The sequence below is a fragment of the Bombus affinis genome, chromosome 7 (genome assembly GCF_024516045.1).
Source record: "Bombus affinis isolate iyBomAffi1 chromosome 7, iyBomAffi1.2, whole genome shotgun sequence".
NCBI classification, from domain to species: Eukaryota; Metazoa; Arthropoda; class Insecta; order Hymenoptera; family Apidae; genus Bombus; species Bombus affinis.
This window is the reverse complement of record NC_066350.1, coordinates 10,807,603-10,833,860: the sequence shown is the minus strand read 5'-3', so window position 1 is coordinate 10,833,860 and position 26,258 is coordinate 10,807,603. Positions and strand designations below refer to the sequence as shown.

General features: G+C 48.4%; 1 protein-coding gene across 3 annotated transcripts in view; it reads left to right on the top strand.

Moving 5' to 3' along the window:
• The first annotated feature begins 139 nt into the window (after positions 1 to 139).
• The window catches only part of LOC126919003 (LIM domain only protein 3-like), a 69,195-nt gene continuing 43,076 nt past the window's right edge, over positions 140 to 26,258 (top strand). Inside the window, exons 1-2 of one of the 3 annotated variants that reach the window (XM_050727679.1) lie at positions 22,476 to 23,562; positions 23,691 to 23,824. The gene's annotated coding sequence lies outside the window, so the exon portion shown is untranslated. Of the gene's footprint in view, positions 303 to 6,391; positions 7,066 to 22,475; positions 23,563 to 23,690; positions 23,825 to 26,258 lie in introns of those variants that run through there. The other 2 variants (XM_050727680.1, XM_050727678.1) reach the window with 2 other exon arrangements.

The window sequence follows — 26,258 nt, the reverse complement described above, 5'->3', positions numbered from 1 at the left end:
AAGAGGCAAGACGATAAAATGGATTAAAGCGGAGTGGATGATAAAGAAAGCAACAAAGGAGTAGAATTTAGAAAGCGTGTTAAAGGAGAGAGAGAGAGAGAGAGAGAGAGAGAGAGAGAGAGAGAGAGAGAGAGATAGGAAGAGGGGCAGAACAACGTGGACGTTGCTAGAGAGCTGGATAAGAAGAGAGGTTGATGAAGAAGAATGACGTGGCGAAGAGAAGTAAACCAAGGGAATCGTATGAGCGACATGGAGAGCGAGAAAAGAGGAAACTGGAGGGATAGAAATGCTCCGAAGTCTAAGTAAGTAACATCCATTTCTATCCTCTACCATCTAGTCACTCCTTTTACTTTGGTTTACCTTATACTTTACGCGCTACTTCTGCAACTTTTTATTTGCAATTCCACTTTCTTCCACGACTGCCGTCGTTCTCGCAGTGGTTCTCAAGAACACCTCGGTACACTACATATTTCATGCTCCATTCTCACAATACCATTTATTCGTTACGAAGCTTTTCTGCTTAAAAGGGCGTCCCGTGAGTTTTCGCTCGAACGAAGAACGTTTGTAACGTGTTCAACGGCGATGATAAGATATTAATTCGAGAACAGAAACGAAAGAAACTACGAGCAAGGATGCGATAATAAATAACGAACATACGATGCAACGATCTCGAGAATGCCTTTCCATATTCGTGGAACGCATCTATTCTCAGATAGAATAAAACGTTAGTTGGCGCACCCGTTCGTTTGCATGTATGTATTCAATGTCGCGTGGGATCCGTGGAATGCCAGTACAGTGCTCCCGTAACTAGTTTCTGAGCAGGTCACCCCAATTAACGTTTTCACGTGCAACGTGCCGCTCGTCCCCTCGCTTTTCGTCCTCCGATAGTCTCTTCTCTTTCCGCCAGACCTTGCCCGCCATGAGCACACGTACCCTCAGCAGCCAACCTTCTCTCTGTACCAGCGAGCATGCTGGCACGCCACGCCAAGTCTCGCAGAAACTTATAATTACGAAAGGAGTCGGCAATTATAATTGCCTCCGGCCAGCAGAGACGGATGTAATTATCCAGACACTCGTAGGCGGCGCGGCGCGAGCGTCGTGAAAATTGGGCGCAAACAGTGCCGCGGTTGTATGTTTTCAAGGACTACTTTTGTCCCTTGTTCAAAGGGCTTTTATCGCAAAAGGCGAAGAAAGAGAAACGCAGCGATTCGATCGAATCCAAGAATCTGGTGTCTTTCGCTGGCGGGAGTGAGAATTCATGAAAGAGTATTCGTAGAAGAGAATTCGTAAAGGAGGGAAAGGCGAACGGAAGGTTTAGTGGTGGAGATCGTGCGCGAACGAAGCCGTAAATTTCTTTCGATTAACACCGCCACCTCGTAAGCCTGACGCGCAAAAAGTTTTCGCGTTAAAGGCGCGAAGAATGGCGGGCTGTCTTCTCCTTTCTTTGCTTTACGAGATGGAGCAAGGGACGACAGGAGGTGAGAGTGACTGGCGCGCGAGTAGTCGTGTCGAGGTAAGGAGCGAGAGAAACCCAAGCAAGGAGGGAACCAAGACTCCGGTCAATTAAGCGCAGGAAATTAGAGTTTTAATTACGCAGTCATTCAGAAAATTACATCGGGGGCCGTGAAGAAGGCATCCGCAATCACCAACGAGCGACGAGGGCACGGCGTGCCCTTTCCTTCCGACAGACCGTCCGACGAATTTTAAAAAAGTAAACACGGATCGATGCGCGCTCGCTCGCTCGTATTATCGTTCAACGATCGTTCGATCGAACCTACTCTTCTCTCTTTCGCCTTTCCTCCCTTTTTCGACATCCAAGTCGATAGACGACGAATATGAAACGGCGGGATTAGTTTGGCGCTTTTCCGAACGAATAAATTATATCGTGCGCGAAAACCGACTCATTTTCCTTAACTGCTGCATTTAAATTCCAACAAATGCGCAATTCAGCCTTTAATTGCTTTACGGGCATACCTGATGTTCGTAACTGCTCTCCCGTGAACCAGTAACTCTTCGCCGTACCTACAGAGACCTTTGTAATATGTTTCGCCTCCTGTTTTTATTCTTTTTAATCCACTTGAAATTCGCCGTTGCGATTGCACCACGTCCACATCGACGTCCCTCTATTCGTCTATCGTGCGTGGTAATTCCGGGCTGGCCGATAAACGACGTTACCATCATCGTCGTTTCAATATGCGAAGCGCGACCCTCGATTTTAATGGCGCTTCCGCGCGATGCCGCGCCGCGGCCCACCGTTTCCATTCGATTATCAAATCGAGTCTCGCAGAGTGGACGCGATAGCGGTAAAACGGAAATAGTGGAAAAGAAACAGGCTGGATGGGGATGGCTGGAGTATGTGGGTCACGGGGAAGGTCAGCGGATAGCGCGTTAAATTTAATTACACGTGTCCGTGACGGCTGTTTGAACGGTCGGGAAGGCTGTGGATCGGGTAAAGCTTGTCCAAATCACTTCGATTTGGAAGTCGATAATGGTATATCCGCGAAAACGCGGCCGATATTCGCTTTAAATTGGTATCGATGGTACTCTTTAGGACGACTTTGTGACACGTCCGCGTTCAACCTGTCCGGTCCGCTAGATTCGCTTGATATCCGGATTGCAGTTCCGACCTTCCCCTACAGACCCGTCGGAAGATCGTCCAGTGGTCGAGGACGGTGAAAGGGAGCGGAATAGTGAGAAAAAGAGAGAGCGCGAGGCAGAACACGATTCCGCTAGTCAGATATTATTAGCGATGTATGTTAAATGGAAAAGGAGATTGGTCGTTCGCCGCCGGAACGGAATTATTATCGTTGGCCGTTTCGGTGCCGCCACTCGTTTCCTCGTCAATCAATGACGTTTATCTTAAAACGATCTAAATGTATCGATTAGCATTTTGTAGGAAGTCTTTCACGGGCTATTTAGAAAGCACCTGCCGGCTTCTATCTCGATTCGAATTCTCATTCTTTCGAGACCCTCGTTGATTTAACCGTGTTAAGATGCTCTTTGTCGATTAGAGTAGGATCGAGAGAAACATCTGAGCGAAATCCTTGACGATACGTGAAACGTAACGAGACCATATTCATATGTAGAAACTAGAAACCAATCGCGTTCAACGTCGAATATCAATGTCGAGTAACGAGCCTGACGACGACGTGCTCACGGACGTTGAGAAGAGATACGCGGCCAAAATCATGGATTGCGAACGATAGATAAAGAAGAGTAGAATCGGTCGCGTGACGACAAAACGCGGGACAGACACAGGCGGTAGCGGAGGTAAGTGGAATTTGAGCAAGGTGGGTCAGGCCGTGGAAGAAGGAAAAAAAAGATTGTTGGGTGGTTGGCAAGTAACGGAGAGTGTTAATTTTCGGAATGAAAACGAGACATCCATCTTTCGCGAAATACTTGGCACTCGACGCTTCAACTGTCGGCCCATTCTCTCGCTCAACGCATTAGAGTAATGAATTAATTTCCATCCGAGTCTCTCTCTCTTTCCCCCTGTCCCGTCGTGCTCCCTTCTACATCTCGCAGGCCGGCCTTTTACCACTCGTTTAGCCCGCAACGACTTCACTCTCTCTTTTTCTCTGTCTGTCTTTATGTCTCTTTCTCTTTCTCTTTCTCTCTCTCTCAATGCCTCGCTTCTTCCTCGCTTTGCATTCTGGATTTAAAGTCTATCTTCTTAATTATAACGGAGTGACAATGCACTCCCTCTTTCCCTGTCGTTTCCTTTCTCAACACTTCCATTTCCGTGAAAATTCCTATGCCGGTTTGCATTAAGCGGAGGAGAAAGATCAACCCTTCTCGCGCTGAATTCCTCTTCAAAGCAGCGAACGACGTCTCCAAAATTGTAAAACGCGTTCGATTTTCCGATTCGCGCGCACTTCTGTAAGCATGTTCTTCTCGAACGTCGCGTGTTACACGACTTCGTCTTTTTCATGCTCGGGACGAAAGTGACGCGTTCCAAGGTTCGTACGTCGGTCTCGGCCAGAGTCGAGGAAATCTGTATTACGACGCAATCTACCACCCTCTTCTTTCCGTGACTTCACCCTCGCCACGAACGTCGTTGCTGGCGTGTGTGCGTTCGAGCTTCGTCGATCCCTCGCTTCCCCGGCTTCTCGCCCCGCTCCCTCGCCAACCTCCTCGTGGCTCCTTGTTCTTTGGCGATGTTCGCGAGGTACACGGCGCGCTCGTTAACGTATTCATGGGTTTATGGGACAATTAACCCTTTGAGGGACAGTATAATTACAGAAGCGATTAAACATCTTAACGTATAAACACGCCGTGCCCCTGCGACGTATACGTATACGAAATTCGATGTGGCAGCCAGCCGAGTAGGTAGGCAGACCGTTAGCAATTAACATACTAATGACACGAGGTGCTTTTCGAGAGTCACTGTAACCGGCTGGCCTGCAAAGCTTCCTGTGCATGTATATACGGGACGAAGGGGTGGACAGGGAAATATACACGCGTATCGGGCGCCGCAGCAGCAGTTTCGGCTTACAATTATTTGCGATTAGGGATCGCGCGATCGAGACGTTTCCCGGTGATGTTCGTTAAAATAATTGAACCTTTTCCTCGTCGTCGTCATCGTCGTCGATGTCTCGACACGCCGATAACGAACACCCGAAATACTTATCCTCGCCCACTCCCTCTTCCTTTCTCTCGCTCTTTTTCGTTCTCTGTCGATTTCACGTCTCTACGGCTAATGGGATCGGTTAACGGAATAGAACGAAAACGCGTTAACGTCTCCGGCAAACGAATAGGATCACGAGAGAAGAAAGAAAGAGAGAGGCGGGGTAGTTTGTTTTTGCGCGGGTCGTTCAGCCAACAGAGATTTTAATAGTTTTTTAAAGACGAGAAAAGGAACTCGTTTCCTTGATTGGATTGAAGCGTATCTCGCGCGCGAGCTTCCGTAACGACTTTCCTAATTACGCTATCCATTAATTTTAATTGACCCGGTTTTTCTTTCGAAAACGTTGATACCTTCCACGAAATTCGATTAAAAAATCCATGGAACAATAATCTACAGCCGCTCTCTCTCCTCCTTGTTCGTATCCTCACTTGCCGCGATATCGGTTACAGCAGAAACGAGAAAATTTCAATCGTGCCCGAGGCGCTGAGCGTACTATACCGATGGCTCGATCGGCCGACAACATCAAACTCCTAATGCGATGCACGGCGGTTAACAATACGGTCGAGCATTCGGACATTTTGTTTGCCACGAACGAATTTGATTATCGCGTAATCTCAGCCGTGCTGTGATGCTCGGGCCTGTAAAATCATGGAAAATCTAGCTGGACAATACCGCTTACCAGTGTCATTGTGAAACCTTTATCGCATACTGTGATACGGCGCACGAACGCGCGCGCTCCACTCCGAAAATCAACGCTCCCGCTTCCCCCACCCGATCGTACGTATCGGACGTGTGCACGCTCGACTCACCGAAATGCTTTTGATTTAATTAGCTAATTATAATGTCCATTTAATTAATATAATCGGACCGGTTAGCGAGCGTGGGTGAAGCTTGTATGCCCGTGACGCCGCCAGTGACTATTTCACCGCGTTGCATTTAATAACACCCATTAACGAACATTTACATTAGCAGTAATTATCGCTGTTCCGACGCACCATTCAGCCGATTGGGATATTTTCGTTCGTCACAGGTAATCGCGACGTCATCTAATTACGCGTTACCATTGAAACAAACCCTCGGCGATCGTCTCTCTTTCTTCCGTGCTTGGAGTAAAATTTAACTACGTTAAGGAGAGAAAAGAACGACGCGCTTAACGAGAAACTCTATCTGCCGACTTCTTCTCTCGATCGCGTCAAGACGGACTTTTTCCCGAATACAATACAAAAAGCCTAGGGATTCTTTATCAGTTCGTAACGTCGTTATAGACACGATTAACTTTCTTAATTCTATATTCTCCTTAATCAGTCCTAAAACTCTTGCATAAAGTCAAGATCGTTAGTCCTTTTCAACCCCGTTCCCTAACGCCCTGCTTCTCCTCCTTTTCCCCCTTCCTTCCCCCCCCCCCCCAATTCTCGACAACCGAGATCTTGTCGCTTCCTGTCTTATCGTTAAATCCTCCCAAGCAATATCCGTCGGTGTAACGAAGAAATCGTGCCGGCCAGACGTAGTGGTGGTGGCAGCGATGGTTGTACTAGTAGTAGTAGTAGTGGTAGTGGTAGTGTGGTCGTGACTCTCCGATTGATAAAGATGACTGGTGCACAAAGCGCGTGTACTAGATGCGTGTATAGTGTATACAGTGCGCGGTGTGGTGCGGCAGAACGTTCACGCGACACGCGCCGTGCGAGCAACCGCGCATGCGCACGGCCACGCGTGACGTGCCAAATGACGTCGCAGTATGGAGCGACGAGTGGCGGCCGGAGGACGAGAAGCAAGGAGACGCCGGACGAGCGTTCCAAGCAAAGTCTAGCCGAGAGTGCGCCGAGTGGTTGGCGGTCTCGCGTCGCCTCGCGTACCGTCGCGTTCCTCTTCATTCCGAAGTGAGCTGCCGTTGCGGACTAACCGGCAGCCTCTGCGCTCACCTCCGTTGCTTCTGTTGCTGCTACCGTTGCCGGCCGATACCGTTGCCGCTGTCTATCGTCGAATCTTCAGCGGCGGCGCACATCGGCGATAACGCAACGTGTACTATTACCGATACGTCATCGCGTGCACGACACCGCGCACCCGCTAATGAATTGAATTACTTTCGTGCCGCGGCTATCCACCGCACGAGACTCCGCGGCACGCGTACGCTCGATCGATCGATATCGCGCGACAAGTGACTCAAGCGATAAGTGTCAGATACCGAGAACGTTCCTCCACTTTCGTTTCACTTCCTTGCACTACTGTTTACTCCTCCTGCATCCTTTGCTTTCTTCCAGCCAAATCCTTGCTTCGTTTTGGCTTTCTATTCCTTCGTGTTCGAGGACTCGCTTCGTTCATCGAGTGTGTTTGATGAGTGTCAACATTTGCATCGAGGATCGAGGAACCCTACCTACCATCATATCCTCTGGTATACCGAAGGTTAAGGATTTCCAAGAATCTGTCGGTTTTTTCGGCCGGTGAGTAGCTGAATGATTTCTTGCGAAGGAACGTGGTCGACACACGCGCGATTTTCGACGAATCACGTATTCGAGCGGATGTACGGTTTAAATCGATTTACAACGCGACGAAACGGCCGATTGATAGATCTTATTACGGTGTGCGCGCGGGGCCAGAACGTCGGAATCGAGGTGGACGATGCTGGAGTGTCGATACTCGGTGCTGGCGATGTTGAGCGTGGTCGCTGATGCCGGTTCCGATGCGGGACGTTTTAATTAACGTTAGGAGGAGCGACTTTTTCATCGCGACAGCGCGCTTTCGTTGCATCAACCGCGCTGATTCATTTAAAATCGAGACGCCCCATGCAGATTGTTTCACGTTTCGCATGTGTGTGTCTGTTTACCAAGAATCTATATCGTTTCCTTCTTCTCTAGAATGTTGTTGCGCAAATGGTTTTCCGTGTTATCAATAAATTATTTTTCCATCTTTGTTACGATTATTGGAACGTCGGTCACGAGGTTCCATTGATTCCGTTTCACGTGCACGTTCCACGAAGCATGGCCGTACTCGAGGAGGATTTTTTGCACCCCTTTTTGTTCGCCACGCTCGCTGCGTGTCACGTTTGAGGTGATCGTGGTATAACTCGAAGAGGAATGGAGCGTACGGGCCGCACGCATTCCACTCGTCGTTCCGCGAAATAAATCCGAGGCGCGGTTATGAGCAGGTTCGCCGTATTACACGATATAACGTCGTCCTTTTGAATCCGGCCTCGGTATAAATCGAGCATTATCGGACAATCCGTAGCATTCAACGGCCGAATGAAACGTTCGCCGCGGCGTACATTTACGTTTCAATGGCCGAATGAAATTTCCGCGTGGCGTCTGCCAGGCAAGAAGGCGTTGTTTGCGGGACAGAGAAAGAGAGAGAGAAAGAGAGAGAGAGAGAGAGAGAGAGAAAGAGAGGAGGTGAGTTCATAGGGGTTGAGAAGGAGAGGAACGGCCGTCGCAACGCTCGCCAGCAACCCCCGCCGCGTTTGCCGAGGCATTAATTGGGTGGAGCTTTAATTGCCTTAGCGCGACCGACCGCCGTTCCCGCCGAACTTGGCCCGAGAAGGGTGGCTGGAAGGTCGCGTTAACGTTTGCCGACCCGAGACCAATTTCTTCGACGATTACGATCACTCGATTAACCGATAGAAATTGTACATTGCTTTAAACAATTAGGATATCACGGTTTATCGACGGTTTCGATAGGAGAAATCGTGAAAATTTCTCCGTGGTAAAATCGTCCATTTCCCGTTGGTTAAGTATCTGGAAAGAGAAAATCGAATGATCCTGTTTTGTCTCGAATGTTTGTTCAACACCGCGTGAAAGGCCATCCGAGTAATGGCGAGTGCGGTCAAGCTCCTAGTCTTTGGAGTATACACCTCTCCACGCCTCTCTCCTTTCATCCTTTCTGTATCTGATACTCTCTCCGCGACTCCCTTTCTTCCCCCGCGGCTCTCACGAAACGCGGAGGCGACTAACCCCTAAATGAAATCCTGGAATTAAAGCCGTATATTAACCTCGGGGCGCCTCCTAAATTAAAAAACAACATTTTTACGATGTCGAGGGCGGAGTAAGGGGTTGAAGAGGAACGAGGAGGATATCGAGGAGCGAGAATCGGTTCGCGGGTACGCGGGAATTCCTCTATTCCATCGCTTCAGCCCCCGATAGGATCGTGGCCTAACGTAGTCCTTGTTCTACGTAGGCCGCCTATCCTCCGCGTCGACAAGGTCACCGAACTCCGACCACTATTCTATTGTCCGTAAATTGCGTTTTTAAATTCGTCGGGCGCTCTGGCACGTGGTGTATCCGCGCGAGCTTCCAAAACCTGCGAAGCGTCCGTCGGAGTTTGGAAACGTAGCCGTAACCACATTTTGAATTATTCAAACGCTTAACGATCGATCCATAAAGAATTTACGCCTGAAACATTCTAAACAAATTTATCATTTAAAGAAAGGGATGGAGTATAAAAGGGTCGATGGTAGAAGCAGTGGTAAAATTAAATAATGCAGTTTGTTGGTTGCAAAAGAAACGAAGCGTTTGCAGAGAGCGAGGAGATAAGGAGGTAGATGGTGGATGGTGGAGAAGGCGTAAAGCGTCGAGATTACCATGGAAATCCAGATCAGTCGCTTTGCATACTTTGGAAATACGTCCACGGAATCGGGTAAGGGTGTATAATGGAAGTTGAAATTGGTTGAGCCTGTCCCGTCTGGGCAAGCTATACCCGTATACGAGGTATCGAGGGAAACGCATTCCTTGCCGAAATTGCTTCGCACTCGATTCAACGGAAAACACACGCGAGGCTTCGAGTTCGGGGTTACGTTTTCGCGCATCAAAAAATATATACGCCACCGGACGAGCACACACCGGTGATCCGGTGTATACGTACGCGCGCATCCACCACTCTTCGGGTTTCTCCTCGGCTTAACTTCCTCTGTCTCACACTCGTAAAGCGTTGATTAAAACCCACCCGTGCAATGCGGTGAGACAGAGAGGGAACGAAAGGAAAGGGACGGAGAAAGAGGATGAACGAGAGAAGCCGTGGAAGAGGAAAGAGCAAAAGAGGACGACAGAAGGAAGAGGGAGGTTGAGAGGGATTGAGAGAGAGAGAGAGAGGGAGAGAGAAAGAGAGCAGAGCAGGGGGTTGAAGGCAGTGGAAGTTTGGGTGGGTTCGCGTGTATACGCGTAAGTGGGTGCGTACGGTTGTTGTATGGGTGCGTGTATGCAATTGTATGAGCGGAGCGCGCGCGTACTCGGACGCAGGCGCAGAAGAGTCGAACCGAAACGGTGTGTGTCCGACAACGACGGTAAGCAGAAAGGAGAGAAGAGAGAAAACTAGGAAGCTAGGAGGCGAAGAAGGAGAAGAGGCAGGGTTGAAGGTGGTGGGTATAACACAGGTTGGTAGGGTGGGTGAGTGGATCGTCGAGGGGTAGGGGTGGTCCAAGGCGTTGCTTGCTTAATTACTAAAAGCTAATCAATTCCGGAGGAAGTAAAGTTTAAATTGCAAACTAAAGTATAGCTAGCTCCCGGATGTAACGCTGCAAAGCGATATTACCGTTCGCTGCATTCTGCAATTAGCCCGTGGTAAATCATTGAAAACAAATTATGGGCGGAACCTGCGGATGGCTGCTGACCCTATCCGATCCTCTTCTAACCCCGCTAGAGATTCTGGCCTGTATCTATAAAAATGTTGGCGGGCGGACAGCGCTGATATTGGAATTTTACCCCGGTAATACGGACGGTTCTTTCGTTCGCGTTAATAAGCCCAATTAATCCCGGCCGGTAGCGATTTTTCACGGTCCTTTTTGTCCAGGCTGTCAAAGGCGCGACCTCGCCATCGCACACCCGGTCACTATGTCCAATCCCCCTGATTCACCGATCGAAAAAATTTCCAGCCGAGGATGATTCATCGCATTAAAGATCGCTCGTGCGTTCACGATTTTTGCGATTTCTTGCCGAAGATTCTTTCCACTTCTCTTTCTCTTTCGTTGGTCGTAGAGCTCGAGCGATATATTTGCACGGGCGGAAGTTTCGTTCGATGGATAATACAGAGAGGGAAGGAGGGACGGACGGATGGAAAGTGCGTTGGCGGATGGTTTAAATAGCGAGAAGAAGAAAGAAGGAGACAGAGATAATGGTAGAGGTGTAGGAGAAGGTTGGTTTCAGATCGAAGGCAAAAAGGAGAACGGAATGAGGTATACAGCACTGAAAACAAGCAATAAAATCAATGTCGTTTCCGGCGATTCAATTCGCAAGACACATCGCACAATTTCACATACAATTTTACGGCAGAACAGGCAGGACTCCTATTTACTTCACGGCCGTCCTTTCCCACCTCCCTATAACCGTTTACCCTCTTACCCTTGGTTGGTCGATCGCTCGCTCTTTTTCCCTCGTTTTCCCGAACCTCTCGCTTTCTTTATCTTAAATCCTCGGGAAAGCGCGGCCACGCGATCATCCCGGTCCGACATCTTCCCAGCCAAGATTCTTTCTCTCGAACAAATCGTGGCTCGATTAATAACGCGAGAAGGGTGACTCGCTGGAGAAGAAACGTAAGCGTTTCGATCGCGCGCAACCGATCTCGATGCCACGATATGTTGATCGAACGTCGTTCCTCTATCGCGACCGGTTCATGGCCGAACCTCGTATAAACTATACGCTCGATATATATACACACACATTATACAAATATATATATATATATATATATATATATAAATATATATATATCTATGTACAGGTATACATATAGCCGCGTGTAGAGGTGGAAACGGAGGTCGCTATTGGCCTGCGTTATGAAACCATTGGACATGCCCGCTGTCGCGTTCCCCCGGTTTTAATTTCCTATTATTTAAACGAGCTCGTCAGTCACCGTGACATTTATCAATCGCAAATTACGCTCGAGCACGCGCAATATGCGGATTATGAGCGCGATCGAGTCGACGTTGTTTGCAATTAATTATTGCAAATCAGCCGCGACTTTGTACAGAAGGCCACTTTCCCCGTGGCCACGATAAATTTTCTAGTAAATTGGTGGAATTAATTGCACAACGAGACTGCTGCCGTCGGCGTGGATAGAAGTTAGAGGCACCGAGAGCAAACGGATCTCGCGAGCGTAACGAGGGAACCAACACACCGCGAAGATACGGGAATAGGCATCGATGTAAGGAAATATTTAAACACGACATAATGAGCGGTCTAATTAGAGCTCGAGTCGCGATAATGGCATGACGTGGATGTGTTTAGCTTCGTTCCTAATGGACCTACTAATGAGTTCGTAATACGTGTTTATAACCTTCCTTCTCCTTTCCTTAATCTGTAGCTTGACTATCCCTGTCTTGTGCGTCGAAAGCCACTTCCACACAATGGCTATCGTCCATCTGCCAGCATAGTCTATCGACTGATGTTCCCTTGCCTCTTTCTCCCCCTTCCTGCTCCTACCTTTCTTTTCTCTCCACAGTAGCCGACCCCTTCAGAAATCACGCTCTCGGTTCATTTATCAATAAAAGTATTGGATCGGTTGCCTGGAAGTGACGCCTCTGCTAACGAAACAAAGGAACTGGGCGTAGTTATCAATTGGATATCGGGTTCTCGATTAATTATGCAACGTAACGCGCACACCAGTCCTCTCCATTATCGCGGCACGTACTTGCGAATGGATGAATTTCAAGGTTATTAATCTTCTTTTGGCGCCGTTTCGGCTGGACACAGCGTCGCTCCTCCAGACCGAAATCCCAATTTTGCTTTCGAACGAATCTCCTTCCCCCCTTGCTCTTCTATTCACTTCGTGACGTTTGCCACGAATAACCGAATCGATCGATCAACATTTCGGAGCGATCTAATTCTTGCAGTAGCGGACAAAAGGGATATACGAGTATAAGAACGTTAGTGGAGCAACCGATCGTCTTGATCTGTCCGTAATTAATGCCGCGGTCCCTGTTCTTGTTTCCTGCGGTGGTTTCATGTCTCGGATTTCTGTACGGCGTCTCCACCGCATACAGAGGGTTCGACGATTATACCGGTGTCACGATACGACCGTTCACCGCAATAATATCGCATTACCAAGATTAACGTGATCTCCAATAATAGATCGGACAGTGAGCAACCATGCTGGATTAGCTGACAACAGAGATCCCTTGCGCTTGTCCAGGGCATTATTCTCATTATTCGATGCCCATTAATAATCACAGCATCGTTCCTTTGGTGTCCTTAAGTGCGTTCAATTTGATTCTCCCTTTGATCGTGTCCGTGCACAGTGCACGCAATAATGCCACGGGATAAATATCGGCTCGCTTGGTACCTGTATACGTGTACCACGCGTCTCTCTTCTTCTATAATCGTCCTCGAAACCCTTTGCCCGATTCTCAACAAACCCTGTTCCGTAGCCATGCGAGATCTACGTGCTTATTACTTATACCTATATGTATATGTAGATAAGTATATATATTCAGAGAAACGCTCTGGATACGAAGAGCAGGAGCGAAAGACGTCGAGCATTACGCATCGTGAACGGATCGTAGATTTAAATAGTCTTTCCCGCACCTTGGCGGGGGATTCGATTTTTAATCGGTGAGCAGTCGCCGGAAAATAGCCACTTCGTCCCAGCGCGTCGTGTCTCTGTGGCCGACTCGACCAGCTGTCTTTTCCGCCGCCAAACAATTGTCCCTTCGTTCGTTTATCGAGCGAGCCGACTCGAGAAGAATGAAGCGCACCGATGTCGAGAACATCCGAACGAATTGTACCGCGCTTCCTCTCGCGTCTGCGTACAAAACATCCATCCACGCTTTACACTCTAGTTCGTTCGTTTCTTTCTATCTTTTTCCCTGTTTTCGAATCCTGTCTTCTTCCATTATCCTTCGGTTCTCATTTTCTTTCCCGTTTTCGTTCCTCCTCCTCGATTTCTTCATTCGCCCGCTCTTTCATGGTGATTTTCGGTAGGTAAACCGGTATGGAACCAAAGTTTCGCGTTTAGGAGCAACGTCACTGAGCAAAATCGATGAGACCCAACGAGCCAGAGAGAAAAGGGGCAGATAGAAAGAGAAAGGGCACGACCAGCCGACAATACTATCACCGTGGTTCGTTGAAGCCAAGTGTAAATAAATAGATTGCATTCCCGTCCCATTTGTTAGATTAGAATCAAATATAATTTCGCGAGGCTTTCCCGGTATAGGATCTTGATCGAACAGCGGCAGCAGGCTGGTCTCTCTGCCTGCCTGCCTGCCTGCCTGTCTGCCTGCCTGCCTGCCTGCCTGCCTGCCCCCGTATCCATTTTACCGCGTAAATACGGCCAATCTTCTCCAGAGTAATCTTTCGCGGCGCGTTAGTTACGGAGTTCGATGAGAAAGTTTACCAGGGATCGCGGCTCGATTCTTTAATGCATTTTGCTTGCACCGCAAGCCAACCTGGCTGTTGGAACCAGCACGAAATATTGAAATATACGGAGCATTCGACAACACCGAGGAAACGTTTACAGCGGCTACGCGCTTATCGATTCGCCGTAATTGGATGATTAATAAAATTACCGGAGCGACACTGACACGGCAGAAGCGTCTGCTCGATTTCTCGCGGCAACGCGTTCCTGTGGAACGAAACGAGTTTGTCACGGAGAATCTTCGTTAACGGCGATCTTTCTTGTTTTTCTGCAGACGAACAGCTCCTTCACTCTGTACTTTTCTTTTTTTCGTTTGCATTTTGATCGGTCATCGAAACTCGTCAGCTTCGATAAACAAGATATACATATGTAGTCACTGGCGTATCGCACGATGCTTGACTAGCTAAGGTGATTTTTACAAAGCAAGAGCCAGCCAGTCTTTTAATATCGTACGGTCCTCTGTACAAACCAAGTGGGCGGTAGAAAATGAAATTTAATTGACAATTTCCGTAACGCATAGCCGGTTATCGTGTGTATCGTATACAAAGTGTCGGTGAATATTTTCATCAAAGGGATGATACGCTTTACAACGGCATTGGTAATTTTTCTTCTTGTTCGATGCACGTATCCCTTTCGAGAAGCAAGCAGCGGGTATATTAAGCGCGTATCGGTGTTGTTTTTATATTTCAAGCGTGTAATTTGGAATTACAGTTGCTCGATTCGATATTTCACAGATTCGGTTGGCGCAAACTCCTTTTTCGCGTTTCCGCTTCATCGCGGTGGGTGGCCATTTTCGCTATTGTATAGTACCGGTGGCTTCTACGAGAGGAATAATTATTTCTGCGTAAATGACGATAATCGGGCTATTATTACATTTACGGCATTACGATGGTACGATATTACAGTAGTACGTTATTAGAGTATTGGAGGATGAATATTAATCGGGCACGTACGAGTGGTGCTTGTAATTAAAGTAGACACGTCATTGGACGGAAAATTAAATTAAACGGCGAGATAACCGAGTAATTACGCGATGTCATTTCACCGAACAAAGCGAAATTTCTTTCGCTCGAGCCTTTCGCGCGTTGCACGATGATGCTTCACGTTGACGTTTCGCGAAATTTCGTCCACGTTGAAAAATCACCACTCCAAACCGTTTTTAAACGAAATCGTTTCCAACAGCTGAAACGAATTAAATCCCTAGCGAGACGCTTCTCCCCTGTCCCTCTGTAACACGGTTCCCCCTACCTTTTCCTCTTTCCCTTTTTCTCTGTCGACAAAGCGTTAACGAACGCTAATTCTTGGCGCAGGTGGATCGATCGAACGTCGATTTCTAAACAAATATTAAACGGCCAATTGGTGTTTTCCGCGTAGCCGCTCCCTTGTTATTATAATTATTGATTGGCTATCCCCATTTGGCTCGTGACGATAAATTAATGTTTCTGCGCGCAACAGTGCACACATACGTACGCACACGTGCAAGCACAGTTAACATACGCAGAGTTGATTTCTAACGACGTTAAGTCGCATTTACCGATTGCCCATATTCCATCCTGCTCTGCTAACTGTCTTTCATCGTTCCTCTCGTTGGCTCACGTATGGTGCGCCGACGCAACGCTGGAAAACACCGTTTTTACCAATTACCCGGTCATAAATTTCGCGGGAACCGGCGGCCAATTATCCTGGAATTAGCGTCGCGCCGAGCGTCCTTGCAAACGGTCGCGCGTCTCTGTCTAAGCGGCGCGCATTCACCTCGCTAATTAGAAGAAAACCGAGTAATTACACCAGCGACCGAGCGACCCTTTTCCGAAATTTCGCCGCGAATATAACAGAGAGGGACTAGAGAGCGGAAGAGCGCGCGTGAAACGAAGAGGAAGGGGAAGAGAGAGAGAGAGAGAGAGAGAGAGAGAGAGAATAGAGAGTATAAAAGACGGAGCGAGAGACTCACTGGTGCGGTTGCTAGTTTCTACTTTGAGCGTTGAAACGCGAGCGAACGATCAGGGAAACACTATTACCGCCGGTACCTATATACGCGAGAACGTTTAATTAATCTTACGCGAAATCAGCGGGCTTTTATTGTCATGAATAGCCTCCGACCTGTATTTAAACTGGTTGATTTTCGAAGAGCTGCACGGTGTTTAATGATTCCGCGTGCTCGCGACCACTGGCCAAGTAATTTCCCCCGTAATCGGAAATATGGAATCGGCCGTTTGATAAAAGACATTAGTAATGGTGCTGTCGATTCGCGATAAACTATTTATTACGTTCACCCGTGGCCGATACACGGGACGCGTTACACGCGTTTCATGGCCCAGACCGCATCAGGCTGTGGATTGCCAGGAGGTGCGCGTGGGTGAGCGAGTGCGACGAGCTTGTGTACAACGTATCAGCCTAGCGAGCGAAAGACCGAGCGCGCGAGCAGGTAACACAGCGAGCACGGCGTCGACTCTCAAAACCAATTTTCGGGATTTCATTTGGAAAACATAACATGCTTCGCACGCTGTTTATGGGTTCCATTAGGAACCTGTCAGCCGGTGATCCCGCGTTGCATTCTCATACCATAGGGAAGGAGGCAACATGCGATGCTGCAGCCGATATACCAATCGTAGGGTTCGATGCCATCTTCGGGGACTTCGGCTTATCGGATACACGGCCTTGATCCACCGAATATCCGTTTGATATCAGCTTTGATATCGAACACGGGCACATTTTTTCCTCTGTCAGTTGATCGTCGCGATTTATTCATTTCGATTAATCGGAACTTATATACATGTACAACTGATTTTACTACGTAGTTATAATTCGATCGACCAACGTTATGCTTTCGGATAAAATTGATGGAATTATCTGAAAAGGCTGAGGCTCGATTTTGAAATCCTTAATATTCGTCGCATCGAGTTCGATTAGCGGTCTGATTTGTTCCCTGTCCAATCGAACGACGTTTCCCAATTAAGTTTACTCTAAATTGCGCGATCGTCGCGGTTGTTTTTCTTCCACCGTCGTTCTCTGCGCCCGTCCTGATTGCTCTATGGAAAAATACATTTTGGTACAGCCTCCCGAGTCGCTTCCAACGTATTTTTCGTATCGAACAAGCGAATACCGATGACAAACGTTTGCCACGACGAGTTACTACGCGCGCGTGGACGATCTCTCTTTTTCTCTCTGTATAATCGTCTCTCTCTCTCTCTCTCTCTTTCTCTCTCTTTCGCTTATGTGACACGAGGGCCGATCGGTCGAATCTATTCGTCGTTGCAACGTGCCGCGCTAACAAATCGATGGAATCCATTAAATTCACCGACACGCGGCGTGACGCTCGAATTATTCGTAGCTGCAGAGAAAATTAGCGATTATACCGCGGTACACTCGAAACGGTTTCCCCAGTGGCGAGAGTGCTATTGTTCGATCGGTTTGAAATCGAGGCTGGAAATTGGCGAAAAGGATATAAAGATGTTGATTTCGAGTCGGGATATAATGAATCTATGCGATAAGTCGGTGAAAACAGATTTATTTCTAAATATAATAGGGTGGCTATATTATAGAAATATTGGCTTTGATTCGTATTCCGTATAAAGAAAAAATAGGTAGATTTTTCTTTACCGAATATTAAATAAATTTCTACATTTAGAAAAACAAGGTAGAGACGATATAACAATTTCGTTGTACGATGACCTTTACTCGATTCTCTCAAACTCTGACTTCTCACCCTTAACCTTTCTATGAAAAACTTTCCCGCTTCTTAATAATTTCGCATTCTTATCGATTTCACACGCCCGATACACATTTTGTATAGTCGTGCGTGGCCATAATATCCACGTGGCATGCTCTCGCACACGCATGCATGCGTTTCTCGGTCACCATCGTTCACACGGCTCCTCTTATTCCCATAATACGTATTAGATCGGTATATAATCGTACCCCTTGGTTTCACGAGACATCTCGATCCCACAACATCCGGAAAGTTAATTCCTTATGGTATTAATACAGAAAGTGCATCTCCGGTAATGAGATTGCGTTGCGCGAAGGGGATGATATAAGGGGTCGATTACAAGGCTCGTTCGTAATAACATACTGTACACTCAGCCGTGTATTTGCCGGAGGTAGGCATGACGCGTCGTATATACGTGGCAAATAACGTAAATAGAGAACTGTTCCGCGCGCGACGATAATTAATTCGTTGGCGGGGCTTGGTCGACCGGTGATCGCGTCGAATCGTAGGCTACCTACCATTGCCTCATCGCGAGTGATCGATCTTTCAACGGGGATATTGTTGCGGATCGACGCGGAAACGCGTGATTCCGTTGGTTTAGGGACGGCTAAGCGAACTGCGCCGCGGTGCTCTGACGCTGGCGAAAGATGAAAGTCGCAAGTCATGCGCCTAATTCGTTCGAAACGTTCTGTCTTCTCTAGCGCGCGCAAGCTGATCGCGACCACGGCGACGAACGCAGATGGAAAAAGTATTAACGAAAGATTCGAGCGTGCAGGTTTGGTACGGGCCAAGCCGCGGTGCCACTCGCTTCTTTTTCACCCGCCCTCTTCCCGTTTCTTTTTCTTTTTTCTTTTTGCGATATCGGTAGAGCGATCCATCGACGTGGCGATTCCCGTTCTTTTCAGGAAAAAGAGACGTGGCCGGTCGTACGGAAAGACCGAGATAATTACTTTCGGTTTTCGGGCGTACGCTTGAGCGAGCGCAAACGAAACAGGCGTATCTTGCGGTCGTGAATTTAATTAAATATTTTCGTGACCGAATGTCCGCCATCCGCCGTGATCATCTTGCCTTTTCCTTTTTTTTCTCTCTCTCCCTCCTAGACACCGGGCAATTTACTTTTTTAATGTCTGTAATGAATTAAACGTTTTCCCCCGTGATCTCCCTTTCTTTTCCGTCGTGTTCCCTTTTGCCAGCCGGTGTTACCAATCCCCGCTTCGTACGCCACCATTTCCTCTCTTCTTTTCCCTCCTCGCTCTATTTTCCATCTCAATATTCCTCCATTGTCCATGCAGCTTTGCCTCGCCATCTTCTCCGTTTTTCCACACTCTGCGTGTACCTCGTGTCTTGTACCATTTTATATACAGATGAAATTAGAGACAATGCGATTTTTCTACGTGTACGTGTACTCGCTTATGGTGTCCAATTTCGTTCTCGAAACTCCCGGTAATTCGTACCTTCGTCGTTACAATTCATTCGCTAGCGACGAGAACGAACGTCACCGAGCCCGCTAGCCTCCTTAAACTTTTATCGTGGTCGGAGTTTGTCGAGCCGCGCGTTCGTGATCGCAACGCTATCCCTCTTCGCGCAGGTGCGCGCCGTGACGCGGTGTTCAAGGCGAGACCGTGTAAAAAGAGTCTCATCTCGCCCGAGGATATAGTATACTCGTAAAAACGTCGTGGATCGATGTAATCTATTTAATGTAGACACTTTCCAACGCCATATCGTTCCACGTTATATTCGAAAATTCGCCGACACACGGATCAATTTCGGTTCCCAATTAACATAAAGAAACGCGCGACACTGTGATTCCATTAGGTCGATCCTAAGATTCAATTTTATCCGCTCTTTTATTTCGCTTTTTTTTCGACCTCGATAGCGTAAATTGGATTTGACGACACCGGACGCGAGCGACGTCGCAATACAGGGGCGGATTGCACGACAGTGCAAGCAGCCCCGTGCTCGCCGCTGTGCGGGGAAGCCGGCCAATTACATTACTTAGACTAATGTTATTGATGTCGTGGCGCGGAGAGGATTGTTTTTACCGCGCGGTGGCCCGTACTGCCTCGTCGTTTCGACATTTCCGTATGCTAGTGTGTCTACTACCGTAGAAATCCTCTTCCTGTTCCACGCCTCGCACGAGCCGGTTGCTCGCGTAATAATCGATTTCCGTGTATCGTTTGACGTTGCCGCGATCGATTCTCGTCGAGAAAAAACCGATCTGCCGATACGTGATTTAATCACGCGCTTCTTCGATTACCTCCCCGCCATTCTCGAAAAAAAAAGTTAAGGAAGGAGATCACAGGGTGGCGTGGCGCGCGATTGTTTAGAGGTTTCGAACGATTTTCGTGTTTCGAACGGGAGGCACGATCGTATCCCATCGGATAGATTGGCTAGTAACGGCAAGGAGTGGATTTTTCGTCGTCCCGCCGGAGGAAGGGATTCTGAATGAGAAGTAGGAGCTGAATCCGAAGCAGAAATAGGGGGCGGAAGGGGATAGCGAGGAGGACAGCGACATGCGTGTTTCCTTTTCCTTTCCTCGGAATCTAATTTCGTCGAATGTCATCCTCGAGACTCGAGAGAGTGCAGCGATCTGCATTCGAGGTTGAATCGTCCGATAGCAATTTCCAAGTGAGGGGAAGAGAAGCTGTCGCACGCGGCTGAAAGAGAGAAACACACCGACCGAGTGGGGAACGGAGGGGTTGGAGGGGTACAGAAGAGTTGGTTGCGAGGAGGGGTTGAATCCTGCGGGAGGATACGCTGTCCGTTCCCGGGGAAGTCTCGTCGAAGTATCGAGACCTGTATCATGGCGGCTATAATACATTTTTTATCTGATCGAGGGGATCTTCTTTATGGAGGGTGCTCCGTGCACGCTTCTCCGTCGCTCTCTGTATCGGCGCATATGTACACGCGCGCCACCATTTACCCTGTGCCGCTTTTCGAATAGCTCGGTCGCTTCGTATCCTGTGTTCGTGTTTCTACTTTTTCGCGCAGACACCGTCGCTCCCTGGAAACGGCTATATACGGAAACGCAGCCAGGTTCGTGCACTTCTACCGTAGCGTATATTTCGTACTTTCTTGCGCGACGATTAAGGCGCGCTGATTTTCTCGCGGAGGAATTTGCTCGACCAAGTCGCTCGATAAAGTCGCCATCGGTGATCTTAACTCCGATTAAGTCAACCAACGTGACTAATTTGTGGATTCCTAGGAATTTCGGACCGTGTACCCTTCCCGCCTCTCCCCCTCACCCTTCCCGATCATTCCTTCGAAATCGTTAAAATTTACGACAGCGATCTGTTCGTGAAATAAAACAACGGCAATAGAGATCGAAATCGAAAGAGGCGCAAGAAAGGGTGGTCCCTGAGTGTCTGGGTTGAAGGCTGGATGTTGAGACAGAGGTATAGGCAAAGGCAAAGGTAGAAGAGGGAGCAAAGGAGCAGAGAAGCAGGGACTGAAGCAGAGCCAAAGACGGATGGTAGCGGCGGCGATGGTGGGGTGGCAAGGAGAGCTCCCTATCATGTGGGGAAGAGGGAGGGCGGTATAGGGGATTGAAAAGCAATTTCCCCGCGAGGGACGCGCGGTGTGTGGTCCGAGCTTTATATTAATGATCCAGATATATTATCGGACGTGACCGAAATTGCTGTCAAAAAACTCGGATATTGGATCGAGAGGAGATTGCGAGAAGGTCGCTCTTCTCCGGTTGCGCGCTTCTACCTACACACATACACACATACACACACACACACATACACTTATGTGTATATATACATACACATATATTTATATATATTTGTATATATGTGTACATGTATGCCGATCGGTCACTGTTGAAAGTCGTTCTAAAACGGGCACTCGTTTCGAGGATATTTTGGTTTTCCGATTCGGTGTTTGTCTGCCGATCGAGCGAAACGGGGGCACGCATTTCGCGCGAAGCGACGAGTCCATTGAAATACTCGGACGAACGCCTAACGTTTCCTATGACCTTCGTCGTAAACTATCGGCGACGACTTCCAACGTTTCTATATCGCATTTCATGCACGATTCTCGTTCGCGTTTCCCCGTTGCAGCCACGTCTATTATTCTCGCCCATCACGAGATAATGCGTCCTGTCGTTCGCCGGAGGTTGGACAGATCAATTTTGTCCGCGGATTTCCCCGTTTCGAATCCGTGTCGCCTAAAGCGTTTCGCGTTCATTCCAGTCCCCTTCCGATAACACGCGAAACATGCTTGTTCATTTTCTGCCGGCCGGTTCAAGGAGACGATATCGAGCTACGACGAGAGAAGGAGGAGACGGGTTTTGCAGAAATTGGAACGCGTAGATTATCGCTGGTCTCGCGCAAAGTGGACCACGCGATCGTGAATTAGACTATCTTCCAAGCGGAATATTTATAAGACGACGAGACGATGGCGATCACATCACCGACGTACAGTCACCGGTTTTCAGGAGGTAGAAACACGTCTGTGCGTGTGTGTATGCGGGTGCGTTAAATAGTGGATCCTGTCGCGTTATGTACATACGCGAAACATGTTTTATGCAGACGCGAGATAAGCGATTAAACTGCAACCCAGCCGTACCGGTTTCGAAATGATAAGCCCGGCTAATGAACGCACTTTTTGCCCGCTGAAATCCCTCCGGCGTGGCGTGCCTATGCTCGGTATCGAGCATCGCGTTGACGGCACGTCTAACACGTGTTCGCATTCGATCGATCTGGTCGAAGTAAAATTTGTCTCGTTACTCGCAATAGCGTTCCATCGATGATTTACTCCATCATTTTCTAGATGGATCCCCTTTGCTCTGTCTGTCTGTCTGTCTGTCTGTCTCTCTCTCTAGACTCGTACCTCGATCTCGATCGATTCAAAAAAAGAGAGAGAGAGAGAGAGCAGAGATTGGCTATTTAAATGCGATCGCATCAGTGCGGACGCGCGTCTAATACGTCGATGGAAATCGACGCGGGTTTTTCTGTTAAGATGCCGCTAGCACGAGGTCACGTTCCGACTCGAAAGACCAATTTCCGCTGACTTCTATTTACATAGTTAGGTATACGGGTTGGATAATACGGCCCTGTCGAGTTGGTCGTTCGGTCGAGGGATAGCGAGAGGGGCTAGCTGTCCACTGGTAGAAGGATAGCTTGGCAGGAAGCGGGTCGAGGAGGGTATTACCGTAATACCCACAGTGTTTCCAGGACGGTGGGTAGGCGTAACTAAATTTCCATATCTCGGCGATTGTAATGCGCATTTAGCGGTGAACGACGACGACGACGGCGACGACGACGACGACGACGACGACGACGACGACGACGACGATAGATCGAATTAGCGTTTCACCCCGGTTCCTTTTTCCCATGTTTACGCTTATACTTTCTAATTTCGTAAACCGACTTCCTTTCCCTTCCAACGGGCTTCTCGCATCGTGGAAGGAGCTTCTCGACTATATACCCGGCGACAAGGTTTTATCGGCGTCGGAAGCACGACGATCCTCCGTGATTTCGTATCCTTCCGCCTTTGATCGATCAACGGACCACATCGGGCCGAAAGGTCAAGCTCACAACGAGAGAATTGCGCCTCGGCTATAAATCCACGCGGCTGTTCGAACCTGTATTTACATGCGCGAGTAGCGACGTTTGATTGGCCGTGACGTCGTCGCTTGAAAGTGGCTTGCCAGCCCCTTGATTGGATTCTATCCTGGACACAATGAACTGTACATCGTACGATCCAACGTAATCGAACCAGGACGTCGGCACTGTGAGAGGTTGCCAAGGGGAAGAACGAGAAAGGGATACCAGCGGGATTATTACGGAGCATTGTACAAAACCGTGCGAAGATTCGCCTAACTCTTGATTGATTCTCTGTCTCTCTTACTCGCGAGTCAGCGTGCAACGGCGTCTCGATTAATTTGCGGCAAGTACGAGAACGTTTTGTATATTTATTCGTACACTATTGATGTTTCGTTGTTTGTACGACCGCGTGTTTGTTAATAATTGTTTTGTCGATTATTCGCGGGCAGAACGCTTTTCAATATTTATCTTTCAGTGGTACCACGGTGTACACTGGTGAAACGGAGGAAAGTAAAAAATAACGTCAGCCGAGGATTCGAACTAGGCTGATAGACAACATAGAAGCGAGGAAAATCAAAGGAACGATCGTATATTGGTCACGTTCCGAGGGTGAGCTTGCACATAGTAGTTTGATACTGATTGACGCTTGTTCGCGTGCGGAGGGATTAGCGATCCGACTCGTGCCGGGCAACCGCGTCTGCGCGCTGATTTCCTGCCTCACCGCGGCCAACTCGATTCGCTCATCGAGTATACTCCGTGAAATTCGCCATGACTCGAAGATTTCTGCTCTTTGGTCCCGTTCCACTAAAATATTCCCTCCTCTGACTCAACCATGTAAAAACTCCACGGTCGGGAAGCTTTTTCTGAATCGAAACCACGGTCAATGGGACACAGTCATGGGAACAATCGTATCGTTTAATCGCGTGGCAATTTCAATCTCGACTTCAATCTCTTTTTCCAATTAATCCGTGTCTGGCGTGACGAGCGGACAGACGGTGTTCGATCGTGTCGGTTTTACGCGAAAAAAAAAGGTTCAAATTTGGCCGAGGAAGTCGATCTCCTTCCAGTGACACACCACTGCGGAGATATATCTATATATATCTATATATATATATAGTTCTCGTTTAGGTCTCGTGGGAATCAGGCACGAACGGAGTATCGCGTCGAGACGAGGATGCGAGCCATAGTCACGTCGAGGAATCAACGCGTGCTCATAGTCGCGTGGTGCAGAGGGGGAGGAGTGGAGATACAGCGAAGGGTAGTAAACGTAGAATTCGAGGGGTGTAGCGGTTTGGAAAATGTCGCAGAGTCGCTTAAGAAATACGTAAAGCGGGAGACAAACAGCGTTTAATGTGGGGTAAGAAAATAGGAAGAAAAGGAAGAGGAAGACGATCGTAAGGGTCGGTGGCAGCGTGAACGAGGAACTATGGCGATTCGAGGAGCGGGGGCGGAGAAGGGATTTGTGGAACTCGAAGGGGCTCGGGGATCAGTAGGTTGGTTCGAGGGTTTGGTAGGAAGGGGTGACTGTACTTAGTTAGCGGACAATGCGGCCTCTAATGAACAGCCAGGGGCGGCCGGCAGAGCAGCCACTGGAGCACGCCATCTAGTCTGAGACAGACAGATTACGTTGCGTAGCGTTATACCGCGTTATCCTCCCCCGGCTGTTGCATTCGAGGTTCGCATTGCGTGGCAATTTCGATTACGGCCGACCGTTTCGTCGTTTACTACTCGAGTAAACCGTATCGACGTTCCTAAGTATCGTTCGGCCTCCTAAAGCGTGAAAACGTTCGCCGGGTACTCCGTCTGGCGATGGATGGACGCATCTTGGATAGGACTAGCCGAGCGTACCTGTGCATCTACTTATGCGAATACGCGGAACGATTAGTATACAGGTTGAATTAAGTCGAGTAAGGTCTTGATCGTCGACTGTCAATGAAGAAGAGAATAGACCGTCCTGATTTTTAACTCTTCGGATTTCAGCGGGTTTGCAGCGTCTTTTAAAGATCGATAGGGTGAAAGGGAAGCGCGAAGCTGTCCCGTAGTCGCGTAACACGGTTAACGCGATGAAAATAGATTTCGGCCGGCTTGTAAATTAATCGTAACTTGCTGGTGGGTAACTTTTGCTAACATCGTTGAAAGTTGAGGTTAACGAGAGGCGTGTGGCCGCGCGGGACGAGTAACCAGCAAATTCGCGTGGAACACAGCGCGCGGATTTAAACATCTTCGCGGAATCGTAGTCGGTCTATAAAAAGAAAAAAAAGAGCGCGAAAAGTACAGTTAAAAAGAAACGAAAAATTCGCTGAACGGGGGAAATAAAAAAGGCGAGCACAGCGAAGCATCTCGGTGACTTTACGACACCGATGTAACGGTGTGTAACGATGCACTAAACGCGCGTGCATTTAAAACTTTAACATTGCAAAAACCGGTGTAAAACGTCGACATCTCGCCGACGTCGGTAGATAACGGTTGGTAAGAGCGATGCGCGTCAGCAGTCTCGAGAAAGAGATTAAAGAAGAGAGAAGAAACAGAGAAAAAGAATGTATAATCGAGGTAATACAACGAACGGCGTGGCGTGTCCGCCGCAATGGAAGAAACGAGCCGCGTTACGGCACGATTGAGATCCACTGGCTGCTGCGGCGGTTGTAATTGGATTCAATTGTCCCGCGTTAAATCAGTGACTGCACTCTCCTGCCAGTTCTCCATTCTGCGTCTATCCATCCGCTACTCCTACGACACAGCTCATTGAAACGAGTCGGCTACAGCGCGCTCGGAAAACCGAGTCCTTCACGACGTTCGCGGAAGCTTGAAAAGAGCTTCCGCCGCCAGTTCCGCCGTTGTATAGAAAAACACCGATTATTCGCGTAAATCTTTGTCTCGGCCGCGAGCCGCGGACGTTCCGATTCACGCGTCAGTTTGTTTTTTCAATTAAAAAAATCGTCCGTTTATTTGCTGTTCCTAGCACGCGTTTCAATCGTTCCAGTTGCACTCGTCCGACTCGTTAAAAGCGTACAATGAGATAGGACCGGCCTTTGTAAAAAGTTCT